At 36.9% G+C, this 11,530-nt stretch overlaps 1 non-coding gene across 1 annotated transcript; it reads right to left on the bottom strand.

Annotated features, from left to right (window-relative positions):
* Positions 1 to 3,783: 3,783 nt before the first annotated feature.
* On the bottom strand, positions 3,784 to 3,921 carry LOC116866455. Its single transcript, XR_004382393.1, has one exon. It is a non-coding gene; the product is annotated as a U4 spliceosomal RNA (small nuclear RNA).
* Positions 3,922 to 11,530: the final 7,609 nt, after the last annotated feature.

Genomic DNA, 11,530 nt, shown 5'->3' with positions numbered 1-11,530 from the left:
ATATAAAACCACAAGACTGGATGAGAAAACTAAAGGAGAGACTATAGACACGGAAGAAAGGAAACCTCTCTTCAGAGACCTAGGGAATGCCAACATTTAGCAATCAGACTGACATGTAGTGGCAACCAGCCTCTAAGATGGACTCCAAGGATCCTCATCTCCTGGTATCCATGCCTTGTGTACTTCCCGCTAAACCCAGCCACTGCGCAATGAATCTGAGCTAGTATGTGTGACCAACAGAATACTGTGGAAGTAATGGTATATGACTTTCAAGGTGTGGCCATTAAAAAAACTGCAGTGTCTGCTCAGCTCTCTTTGTCTTCTCAAAGGAGAGCCAATCACCGTACAGGGATGGCACACGAGCAGCACCACAGACAGGCCACATGAGTGAGTCAGTCCAAATTAAACCTTCATATGACTGCAGACCCTGCTGACATCTGACTGCAACCTCATGAGACCTTAAGCCATTCCCAAATTCCTGACCCACAGAAACTGAGAAAGATCATTAGAAACTGTTGTTTTAAGCCAGCTAAGTTTTGAGGTAATTTGTAAAGCAAATTATTACAGTATTGATGAGGAACAGGCAAAGGAGACCAGAGGGGGGAAAAGCCAATTAGGAAGACAGTCAGGAAAACTGAGGCAATAGAACAAGAATTATAGGTTTGAAGAGAAAGAATGTATAAACAATCATTTTGGAATATGGGAAGTGAACAGAGTAGGAAGTTTAGTAGGACTGACTGGCAACTTGAGTCCCCATTTAAGCTTTATATTCATAAATCTGCAAGTTACATAGTTTTCTTCATGAACATTTAATTGCTTGGATTCTTGCAGAATAGGTAGAAAACTGTAATTAAAGTAGAGTTGTGGTTCTGCCAGGTGAATATAAAGAAGGTAGAGAGGAAGAGAAAGGTTGATGTTGCATGAGAAGGACTATAATGAGGAGCCACAGACTCTACCAAGGGTAGGAAGTCAGTGCCACATGGAGGATGACTGAGAGTGAAAGGCAGTAGGATCCAAATCTTGGAGATGGTGGTGGAATGGAAGAAATGGTGGAGAGGAAGTCTCAGAGAAAGTGAGGTGAAAGGGAAGGAGCCAGTGTTTAGACATCAGTGTGCTTGAAACTGGGATCTAAGGGAGACTGATGTATCTGCAATGTTTCATTTCCTGAAGGACCTGGAAGAATTTCAAATGTTCAAAGTTTTCTTTCTGGAGCAGGAAGACTATGGATACTTATGTTTTTTCCTATATAGTTTTTCCTAATTTTTTTAACTTTTTAGAAAAAAAAACAAAACAAAACAGGAAAAACAGTCTATGAAAGAATACCAGAAAGTATGTTTGAGTAAGGAATAGTATATTCTAGATAATGAATTGAAAATTATAAACACAAAAGTCAAAATTTGAGGACATTTCATTTCTAAAAGGACACATATTAGACCACTACTTACTTGAATTAACTGCCTCACCTTTTTTCCCCAAGAAACTAATGAGTCACTAGTATATGACCATGACCAATTGCGGTGAAACACTGTTTTGGCAATGCCCTCAGTGAACTCCCACACCGACATGCATTCACTTTGAAGAGTTTTGGACAAAAGCTCAAAAAAGTAATTAGGACCTTGCAAAGAGAGTCCATCCTGCAGAAATGTTAAATGTAAAGTTATCTCGCTGAGAAGCAGAACAATTCAACAACAACAACAAAAACCCTATCATCAGAGCTCTGATTTTCATTCTATCATCTAGCTGGCTGTCACTTCACAGCTGTTCAAAAATGTATTAAAGGGCTACTTAGAGATGGAGTGTGACACATTTCATATTTTACTTCAAGGTGAATAAGGTCCTTCTGAAATGTGCTAAGCCCAAGGCCCTGGACAGTGAAATCCCACTAATCTCCAGCATGATGATGACATGGAAGAGTAGAATAAATTGTCAGTGCCCAACATGTGTGAAGTGTAAGCTAAAACCACTTGAGACTCACAGGGTAAATGTCAACAATGTCTTTGTGTCCACTGAATGCTTCCAGCTATCTAAGATGACACTGTGGGCTCAGTCTCCAGAACTTGGTGCAGCTACAGAGTAAAATCAGAAAACTCTGGGTTTCACACCCTGGACCTTCAACTCCTGGCTGTGGAATGTTGTGCAAATTATGCAACCTCCTCAAGCTTTCCTTTCACATATGTAAGTGTGGCAAAATGAACAACTTCACAGGCACTTGCTGACTGATAAATGTATTAATTTGCTGGCTTCTGGTAGGAGGCACTCCATGGTAGTTCCCTTTTCCTCCCCAAATGCAGAGAGGTAATGAAAAAATAATCTAAAACTCAAGAAATTGAAGAACAGCCTCACAAATGCATTAGACAGGTAGCTTCTCTGATCTGACACTATATCCCTGCATTCCCAATTTCAGAAAAACTGACCAACTGCAGGAGATTATCATACAATAATAACAACATCAAGGAATTGTCTACTGAACACTTTAAGTTGTGTTGGGTCTTATGCTAAATTATCTCTATACTTAACTCCGTTTAAATCTTACAACTACCTAATGAGGCTGTATTATCATTATCCCATTTTTGGAGCAAAGGAATAACCTAATTTCGCACTACTACTAAATGATAAAGCTGAGACTTGAACCCAGCACTTTTAATTCCAAAGAACCCAGTACTTTTAACTACCTATGTACCAAATCACAGAGCCATGCTACTCCATCATTATTAAGAAAGGAAAATCCAGGACCATTTTTCAGGAAAAGAAGAAGGTATGCCAGTGTAGCCCTCCAAGTGATTCAATTTTCCTTATGTGAAAGCCAAACTCTGTTTCTTACTATTCGAGTCTTAACTCTAAGAGCTTTGATACTACAGGCTTTGTCATCTATTCTTGATCAAAGTGAATTCTTGACAGTTAATGGCTACAGTCCAGTGTTGAACTGCACTTGCCATATTACTTATGAAAACACAATCAATAGTAGGTTACAAAGCTTCTGAATTATCAAACTAGAAAAATACATTTATTGTGCATCTGTTTATTTTCTTTGCCAAGTAAATAAGCAATCAGCTGCTCTGGTACAAAATTCATCAGTTGCCTGGATGCAACAAGCATGAGTTATATTCTAAACCTAACCATGTAATTAGTTGAGCTTTTCATATCAACCAGGTACCCCAGAATAATCAGATGGAGGCGTGCTTAATAAATAGACTTTATTTTACTTCTCACTGGAAGACCATTAATGAAATAACATTCTCTATTCTTTCCCCAAGGGAATTCAGATGTTCCTTTATCAATATAAACTAGCTGCCATTTCATTATTAGAACATCATCATCATAACTGAGTAACAAACTTGCAAATGAGGCTAAAATGCTTAATGTGTTTGTAATAACAAGAAAACAAGACTTACTGCCAATGTATTCATTTTATTTCCAATTACCAATTTTGTGGGAACAAATTTCCCCTCTTCCAAATCTCATTGGCCAGTAGACAATTCTCATTTTACCCAACTATATCCAACTGTACATGTTCAGAAATGATGAAATTAATTAAAAGCCAGAAATAAGTTTATAAAATTAACACACTAGATGAATATTAAGGAAGTTCCCAATGATTTTATGTTCTTTGGAGGAGAATCGAAATTTTTAGAGGCTCAACTCAATTAATATATATGTATAATGATATAGTTTCTCCATCCCATGTGATAAAATCATACCCTGAAGGCTCCTAATACCATTTGTTTAATATTAGAATTCTTTCAAGCTACAAATATATATAGAGAAAATTTTATTTAAGAGATAATCAATATTGAGCTTTCACAGATATGCAAGATTCAATTATGGAAAAAATCTCAGAACAATTGCCTTGTCATTCTCAATTAGCAATAATCGTGCCTCAGATAAACTTCATTGGCTATGATACTGCCATTGAGCAAAGCTTGCTTTGTCATTCTCAACAGTTAGTCGTCACTCTCAGTAAACTGTTAAAAAAAATAATAATAATATCAAGTGGCTTGAGAAGTTTTTTTTAATCTTCACATTTAAGAAATAGTTCTTTCTGGCTCTGACCATGTTTTGTCACACAGGAATCTAAATCAAAGATGGCCAGGCCACCACACTTGTTGCCAGAGACAAGAATCCCCTTGGCATCTCCCTCAATGGCCAGACTCAGTGCCCACCTCCCCAGCCTCGCCCTTCCCGCTACACAGGTCCTGAGCTGGTTGCTGTCGCACACACACATTTTGTGGTTGCAAACCTCACTGCTTGTGCTGCTCCTTCTGCCCAGAGACATTCCCACCTTTCTTCGCTCACTGTCTTGGGACTCAGCTCCTGCTAAACATTCCAAGCTGGGTAAGATGCTCTGTCCAGGGTCCTGTAGCACCTTGTGCATACATCTATCATTGTGCTTTTTAGTTTTATGAATTATCTACTAAAGTATAAGCAGACATCTAACCCAGCCTGGGTCAATCAGTCTCTTTTATGAGAACCTGGATTCGTAACACAGTAATTCTAGTATGCTCTTCTCAAGACAAACTGAGAGATAACACAAAGCTAGAACGGAGGTAACTCTGCCATCACCAAACTGGGAAAGCCACTCTTTGAAACCAGAGAAAAAGGAAGCCACAAATCCTGACGAGGCAAAAACAAATCAGTTTGATATGCTGCTCCCTGTGTTCAGAAACCAGGTTCACAAATGCAACCTTGGGTTCTGGGAGATTCTCATATATCCTTCCAAGACAGTCTCCATTTCACTTAAGCAATTTGAAAGCATTTCTGTTTTGAACAAGCAAATGATCTCTAAGACACTTACGTATTGTAAGCAGAAAATATACACCTGTTAAATGAATCTGTGTCTTTGTCTTAATGAATTAAGTCAGAGCAAGGATTCCCTCTCAGCCCCCATCATGAGGAGAACCTCCAAGTTGGCTTCTACCATTGGAAGAATAGCAATTTAAAAAAAAAAAAGAAAGAAAGAAAAATGGCAGTGCAGTTTGACATGATTCTGGATACAGAAAGACCTTAAAAAGTATTCAAGAACTTGAACCTCCTCCAACTGCTACAAAGGATGAGAAAATGGAGACCCAAAGGAGAAATAACCTGCCTGGGGTCATATACCAAATCGGAATCACAAGAGAGCCCAGGCTTCTTATCAGACAAACCATCTCTCCTCTTCCCCACAACATGTTTTCAAATACCTTTGACTCAAGCACAACCAGGGAAACATTTAGGCTGTGACATGAGCTTTCAGAAGAGCAGAACCACAGTGGTTTTATAGCCTGCAGATTTTTCAAAAGTAGGATAAGGATCAATGTAAGAGTTCAGAACTTTAAGATATTCTGTTTTTTCTGTCTTCGACCATAATCAACCTTAAGGTGTTAAAGATGGTACAGGGCAGCTCTCAATCCTAGCTGTCAATGTGTTGATTTAGCAAAGAATCACTGGAGATATAAAAGACGATCTCTTATTTTCTTTGCATAAAAATCAAAATAGCACTTACCAAAGTAAGGAATCAGTCATTTTTACATATAATATATGTTCCTCATATTTGACATATGTATCATGATTGCTTTCACAGTCACAAATAAAGTTTACTTAAAGCTAAATGCAAAATATAAAAGATCTATAATAAAGACAGCTATTCAGTTACATAAAGCTCTATCAATCATTAATGAAGATGCATTGATTATTCAGTAGGTGCCAGATGAGTGCCAGCCCTTAAGCTCAACACGAGCATTATTCTTTCACTCATCCATCTCTGGATGGCTATTTGAGTGTGTTTTATTTCTTTTTCAAATTATGATAAATGAGTTGCCTCCATCCCCTAGAAATGCAGATTTACGTTCTCTTTAAACACTCCATCAATACTTCGGGAGGTTAAATTTTTAAGGGTAAATCTTTAACACTAGTCTTCTCATAGAGGCTACTGCTTAGAATGATTTCAAAATCAGTATGTGTTTTCTAGCTTATATATAATGATAACCATGATTTGTATAATGCAAGCCATATTAATATTTGTAAATTCTACATACAGAAAGTAGAGCTTCCCAAATGAAAATAAAGTTTATTTATCTAAAAATTGGTAAACTATGTCTGTTTATTTCTTGTATTTCAACCTAATTACTTGTCCATTTAATGAATGCTGCTTTAGTCAGTAAAGACTCTAAAAATGTGAAAAGGGTATTTTTTTTCTTCACTAATTGTTAGTCATAGAAAAATAAAGAATACATATAAGCAATTCTTTTCAGTCGATTTATAATGAGGATGGCATTCATTGGTTAAAAAAATACACCCTTCTGTTAAGAATGAGCACTAACTCAGGCATTCATGAGCTTTCTAAACACTAATGAACTTTGCAATATTACCTCAGAATACTTTTTATTTTCTACTTTTTTATAGTCTGTTTTTATTCCATTTCAACTGCTATAAGCTCATAAAAAGATAGCAATAATTTATATCACAGATATGTCAAATCAAGACTATCTCATTTTTCCTAATGAACATGACAGAAAACAAGGAGACATTTTAGAAAGAACAACGGTTGCAACAGTAATTCTTCAACACTGATCTGACATAAAATAAGTATGGGGAAATCCTAGCACTTATTAGCTGCCTCTATGTCTTGGCTTGTTTTAGGTCTTTTCATGTATTATGCCATTTATTCCTCATAACAATCCTGTGGGGTCGGTGCTACTATTTTTGCCACTGTACATATGAGGAACCTAAGGCACAGAGTTTAAGACACTTGCCCAAGATCATACCTGACAAATTGTGGAGAAGAAGAGGATCCCAGGCACTCCAGCATGAAATCAGCGCTGTTAATGACTCTGTATACTACATACTTCCTATGCTTTTGTAATAGTTAAATTAAAAAATATATGTAAAACAAGCAGCATATTTCCTACCCTTTAATGAGTACCCAGCCAAATGTAACTGTAGTGGTCACCATCATGCCTATTGGGCTGATAATGATGATAATGAATCATGATGCTTTTTATTTTTGTATTCTAAATTATTTTTATATGCACAATCCCACTTTTTTCTGCTGAAAAAAATAACTGGCCCTCTAAACTCATCATGTTTTTTTTAATATTTCAAACGTGAATTTCTGGCATCTGTCACAAGCATTCTACAAAACACAGTATCACTCAGTATTCAAAATGTGACATATGGTTTCAGGGGAGGGGTGCTGCTGAAGTTTTTACCAAGTAATTTGGATCATAGGATTTGCTATCTCCTCTAGAATTATTTTCTCATGAAAGAACTCTCTCTATAGCTTCTCAATTTTTATGCTATAAAAATTAACTGAGACTGCTTTTATTATAATCACCATTGTTCCACAGGCTACATTACAAGAAAGTGGGAAGAATGGAGGAAAACAGGGAAAGTGAGAAGTGCTAATTTGTGTTTTGTAAAAGGATGGAGAGATGTTTGGTGATCTTAAAATCACAGCTTTTAACAAAAGCTAGAAGATTCCGTGTGGTGGCTATTTGATGGGTAAGCTTGAGACTGGGGATACACCAGCAAGAAGCCAGTATGACAGTGACTCAATTGTCTGTTGATCAGAAATGCCTACATTCTGATAGTATCTCTCCAAATATAGGACCCTGGGCATTTACTACAAAGTCGGTATCTAAACTTGATGAGTTTCAACTGATAAAAGGAAAGAATTTATCTTCCCTTAACTGAAATTCACCTAGGCCATCAAAGATTGCCAAGCACCAGTACCTAATCAACATCAAGCAAAATGAACCAAGGACAACAGTAGCTAGAATCTTTACCAAATGCTACCCATAAATCAAAGAAATGTTGTCTCCTTAGCAAGTAATTTATTTGGAAAAAACTTTTAATGCTAATTTCTGAATGAAACCAAGAAGCATTTTATTGAAATGAACCATTTTAGTGTTGAGCTCAGTTCAAGTACTAACCAACACAGTCCTCAAAAAACTTTCAAATGAACACGTCAAAGTAATTCTTGTTTTACTACTTATTCTGGGGACTCAATTAGAAAGAATAACAATATAAACAAAACAGTCACTCCATTTCACTATAAAGGAATTTGATAGTCCAGCTTTGGTATATCAGCTAATCCCACTTAAAACAGAGACAGAACTTTTCCGAACAAAACCCTCTTCCCTAATGAGAATCCCCAGTGGAAGATGGCTCATAATTTAGAAAGCTATCAATACTAATTTGTTTAATTTATTTTAAAATACATTTCTTAATGGTTCCCATTACTTCTATTGTTCCTATGCAAAAACTGAGGTTATCTGAGCATGTTTTCAGTTAAGTATTTCCTTACCTACTTAGGAACATTTGCCTGGGCATCAGTATCGCCCAACTTCCTCTCTAATGCCTTAATAGTCACTAAGAATTCTGTACTTCAGGGTACTCAGTGGTAACAGAATCTATGAACAGTTCATCATTCTTAAAAATAAAGAATATTTTGTAAACAATATTAAATCACTTTTATGCAATTGGGTAAAGATTTTAAAAGGTCACAGAGGTATCTGAATTATTAAATTCAAATAATACACCATGTTATAAAGAACTTTTCATAATAAATTCTTTTAAAGCAACAAGTTATATTGAAATCCAACAGATGACAAGCTCTGCTGAAGAAGAAGGTTTCATCGTTGGCATAGTACCATTATAAAAGTAAGAAAAAAACAGGTAAAATTTTAAGAAATTCTTAAATGCTAGGTATGGACTAGTCTGTCATTTTAGATCTCTGGGATCCCCAGACTTAAAAAGAGTCTATTCTCATTCACCAGCTTTCATTTAAGGGTCTCTCCAGGGTGCTCACAAAAATGGACAGAGATGGTACCTGGCACAGCACCCTCTCAGTGCATTATCTAGTCTGAAGCAAAATCTGGAAGACACAGGAGGTGGTGTATGAAAGCCTGCTGGCCTGCTCTCAGACACAGGCAGCAAGCTGCAGCTGTGGAAGGGACAGGACAACTGCTTGAGCCCAGGCCCCTAAATTGGTACAAAGTAGACGTCTACTGTCACTGAGGGAGGGCAGGACACATGCGCCCACTTAAGTGGTCCCTTCAAGACCCCTTCCTAAATTGGGGGCAGACTATGGTTATGTGGCAGGGTGAGGTGGGGAAGGGCTGTAGTGAGGACAGAGGTTTGAACCATTAAGAAAGCTCCACCCCCAAAATGTAAGCAAACAAGGCCTTCCTGAGACAAAGGCTAGATCAGGAGAACCAAACATCCTATCTACCCTCCACACAATTTTCCACCAAATAACAAGCAATAGCAATCTGCTGCTTGAGAGGAGCCAGACCAGGGAAAATACCCATGGGTAGTTCAGATATGCAGGACCTCCTGACAGCAGAACAGAAACCCTGAGAAAAGCCCTGTGGTAATGCAGGCCTTAAGCTAAGCACAAAGTGGCAGTAGCCCACCACTGGAGGAAACTGAAGACAGACACACTGACAGCAACTATATCAACAGCAAGCCCAGCACAACTACTGATAACCACTCAGGGCCTGACAAAAGAGGTGTGCCAGTTTCAGGTGTAAATAGTATGGACCTCCAGCTTTTCTGCTCTTTTAAAAAAAAAAAAAAAAAAAATCCAGTATTCAATGAAAAACTGTGATACAAACAAAAAAAAAGAAAGAAAAGAAAAAAAGAAAAAAACAAAAGACATATTATCAAGTAAAAAAAGTAGTCAAAAGAACCAGACTGAGAAATGTCTCACATGTTAGAACTCTCATATAGGCAGGGACTTAAAAATAATTATGATTAATGTGTTAAAATATTTAGTGAAAAAGGCAGACAACATGCATTCACAAATAGGAAATTTCCACAGAGAGATAGAAACTATAAAAAAAGAACAAAATAGATAATCCAGAATCTATAAATACATATATATACACACACATTTATGTACATATATATACATATACATAAATGATGTAAAATTAATTGCATAGGCTTATCAACAACAGATACCACAGAATAAGGAATCAATGAGTTTAAAAATAGGCCATCAGAAATTATCCAAACTCAACAACAAAGGGAAAAAAACGGGCGAGGAAAAAAAAAAAAACCCAGATCATCTAAGAGATGTGAGATGATATCAAATAGTCTTATACACATGTACTGGGAGTACTAGATGGATAAAAGAGAACAGGATAGAAAGAGATAGTTGAAGAGATAACTTTCAAAATTAGCAAAAAACAACAAACCACATATCTAAGAAGTTCAGAGAGCCCAAGCAGTATAAATAGCAAGAGAAACTCACTGGTCATATTATAGTCCAAATGCTGAAACCTAAAGATAAAAGAAAAATCTTGATGGTAGCCAGAGAAAAAGAAATATTTCCTAGAGAGGTACAAAGATAGGGAAGTAGACCAGATTTCTTATCAAAAATTAAGGAAGCAGAAGACAATGAAGTCATATTTTTATTTTATTTTTTTAAAGATTTTATTTATTTGATAGAGATCACAAGTAGGCAGAGAGGCAGGCACAGAAAGAGGCGGAAGCAGGCTCCCTGCTGAGCAGAGAGCCCAATGCGGGGCCTGACCCCAGGACCCTGGGACCATGACCTGAGCCGAAAGCAGAGGCTTTAACCCACTGAGCCACCCAGGCACCCCAGAAGTCATATTTTTAAAGAACTGAAAGAAAGAAAAAAAGTTGGACAAGTCATAACTCTGGCCAGTGAAAACACCTTTCAAAAATGAAGATGCAATGAAGATTTTTCCAGACAAACAAAAGCTGAGAGAATTAATCACAAGCAGACCGGTACAACAAAGAATGTTAAAGGATGTTCTTTTTTTTTTTTTTTAATTTTTTTAAAGACTTTATTTATTTATTTGACAGATAGAGATCACAGTAGGCAGAGAGGCAGGCAGAGAGAGAGAAAGAGGAGGAAGCAGGCTCCCTGCCGAGCAGAGAGCCCGACGTGGGGCTCGATCCCAGAACCCTGAGATCATGACCTAGAGCCGAAGGCAGAGGCTTAACCCACTGAGCCACCCAGGTGCCCCTTAAAGGATGTTCTTAAAATAAGTTCCTCAGTTCAAAGGAATCTGATACAAAATAGAAATAAAGAAATAAAGAACCCAGGAGAAGGAAAAATCTGGATAAATATGACAGACATTTTTCTTAATTTTAATGTCTTTAAAAGACAACTGAAGCAAAAACACTTAAGAAGCATTGTACATTTCATAAAATATGTTGAAGTAAAACATATGAGAACAGTAGCATGAAGGAAAAAGAGGAGTAAATGAAAGTTGAACCTTGAACAATGTGGAGATAAAGGGTACTGACCCCCACCTTGCAGCCAAAAATCCACATATAATTTTGACTCTCCAAGAACATAACTACTAGTAGCCTACTATTGGTTAACTTATTTGTTTATTAATATAAACAGTCCATTAACACATATTTTGTATAACTATTATATACTATCCTCTTATGAAGGAAATCATATGAGAAAATATATTTACATTGCTGTACTGTATTTATTTAATAAAAAAAATCCACATGTAAGTAGACCTATGTAATTCAAACTGTGTTGTTCAAGGGTCAAGTGTATGCT

Source organism: Lontra canadensis, unplaced genomic scaffold (genome assembly GCF_010015895.1).
Source record: "Lontra canadensis isolate GAN:19392208 unplaced genomic scaffold, GSC_riverotter_1.0 scaffold9, whole genome shotgun sequence".
In the NCBI taxonomy this organism is placed as follows: Eukaryota; Metazoa; Chordata; class Mammalia; order Carnivora; family Mustelidae; genus Lontra; species Lontra canadensis.
The sequence above is the reverse complement of the archived record's forward strand: the minus strand, read 5'-3'. Positions and strand labels throughout refer to the sequence as shown.